General features: G+C 20.3%; 1 protein-coding gene across 1 annotated transcript in view; it reads left to right on the top strand.

The window, feature by feature from the left end:
• Positions 1 to 2,500, top strand: part of LOC137630921 (uncharacterized) — an 8,786-nt gene that overhangs the window by 722 nt on the left and 5,564 nt on the right. The gene's annotated exons all lie outside the window — the stretch shown is intronic.

Raw genomic sequence — 2,500 nt, 5'->3', positions numbered from 1 at the left:
ATGAAGCATGAAGTAGTAAAAGATGATTGGAGGAGTGTTGATTTAAAAGCTCAAGATAAAGATGACTGGCGAAATTTATATATATATATATATATATATATATATATATATATATATATATATATATATATATATGTATATATATATATATTTATATATATATATATAAATATATATATATATATATATATATATATATATATATATGTATATATATATATATATATATATATATATATATATATATACATATATATATATATATATATATATATATATATATATATATGTATATATATATATATATATATATATATATATATATATATATATATATATATATATATATGTATATATTCCTCCATTAAAGCTAATGATATGTTAGGGGTTGTGTTGTAACAAAGAAGGGTTAGTAAAACTACTTAATTTCTCAAGAGCCAACAGACATGAGCTGAGCTGCTTTCTTCAAAAACGATTACAGCAATTTAATATAAATAGATAATTTTTCCCGAGATTTTAACAGATAATGAAATAAAAAAAATTCGGGAATTGACATAAGCAACAACAATGATCATTCTAGTAGTATTGGTTTTAATGATAATAATAATAATAATGATAACAATAATAATTATAGTAATAGCGGTTGTAATAATAATAATAATAATAATAATAATAATAATAATAATAATAATAACAATAATAATAATAATAATAATAACAACAATTATAATTCTGGTAGTTAAGGTTATAATAAAAATAATAATAATAATAATAATAATAATAATAATAATAATAATACTATGTACTATAGTAAAACTGCTGAATATCATCTAAGAAATATTGCTTTTATATAGAAGTACCTGGAAGAACAATCTATATAGAAAAAAAAACTTGTTTTTACCAGGATTGACAACTGTAACTCCATCTAACACAATCTACCAAAAGTGCAACTTCAGATATTACAAAACACAGAGGAGAAAGGATCACTCCAACATTAGTTAATTTACACTGGCTGCCTATTAAAGCAGGAATTTAATTAGAAATATGCACAATAACCCACCAAGTTATGAAAACTGTACGTCCCAAATATCTAAGGGAATTCCTACGTGTGCAGCCAACAACTCGTATTGACACGAGAATAGTTACAGATGGTTTCAAAAATTAAAAATGACGGGATCGACTGAAATAAACTTTTTCGAACTTCACCATGGATTCTTTGTTATAGATAAGGAAACAACAATCTTTGACATATTTACGACTGTTTTTTGGATGCTATCGACTCAAAAGGTCGGTGGCCGACCCCGTATCATAAAATTAACGACCCCTATGAATCCTTTCTAGATTCTATCAGGACCAGAAGTAAAGGATATTTGCTTTCCACAAAAGCCATACATCCTGGATGAACTTATAATTGAATTATGAAAAAAAAAAATCTCTTATTTTAATTAAGTTATTATAAAAACTTGCGCACTCTGTTTATAAGAAATGTGTAATTATGGTTCATGATAAATTCTAAACATCAGATAACATTACACATTATGTAAGTTATATTATAACATTGAAAGTTTAGGGTAAATGGAAATGTAATTAACATTAAATTACTATATATTTCTACATTCAAAATTTGATATTTCGATGTCGTGAATTTGAAAAATAAAAAAAGACCCGAGTCCTCCGGGGAGCGCAATCTATAACCAAAGTATAATGCTTTTTGGGCTAACTTCGAATATCTATACTTTGAGAATTTGCAAAAAGACCTCTATTTGACCTCAAGGAGATGGATTTATACCCAAATTATAATGCTTTTGGGGTTCATTTCGAATATCTACCTTTCGAGGATTTTTTTTTCTTTTATCGAACATGCAGGCCATCTTAAATAATAATAATAATAATAATAATAATAATAATAATCATAATAATAATAATAATAATAATAATAATAATAATAATAATAATAATAATAATTATAATAACAATATTAATATTAATAGTAATATTAATAATAATATTACTACTACCACTACTAATAATAATAATAAAAATAATAATAATATTAATAATAATGATAAAAATAGTAAGAATAGTAATAATAACAATGATAATAATAATAATAATAATAAAAATAAAAATTATAATAATAAAAATAAAATAATAATAATAATAAAAATAAGAATTATAATAATAAAAATAAAAATAATAATAATAATAATAATAATAATAATAATAATAATAATAATAATAATAATAATAGGATAATAAGATGATAAAATAAAACAATAAAATAGTTAAAAGAAAAAGTAAAGAAATAATGCAAAAATAAAATAATCAATTAATGAAATACTAAAATAATAAAATAATCAAACTATAAAGAAATAATAAAAATAATAATAATAGAAAAAATAATAATAATAATAATAATAATAATAATAATAATAATAATAATAATAATAATATGAGATGAGATAATAATAAATAATGAAATAAGATAATAAAATAATAA

Source organism: Palaemon carinicauda, chromosome 39 (genome assembly GCF_036898095.1).
Source record: "Palaemon carinicauda isolate YSFRI2023 chromosome 39, ASM3689809v2, whole genome shotgun sequence".
NCBI lineage: Eukaryota > Metazoa > Arthropoda > Malacostraca > Decapoda > Palaemonidae > Palaemon > Palaemon carinicauda.
The sequence above is the reverse complement of the archived record's forward strand: the minus strand, read 5'-3'. Positions and strand labels throughout refer to the sequence as shown.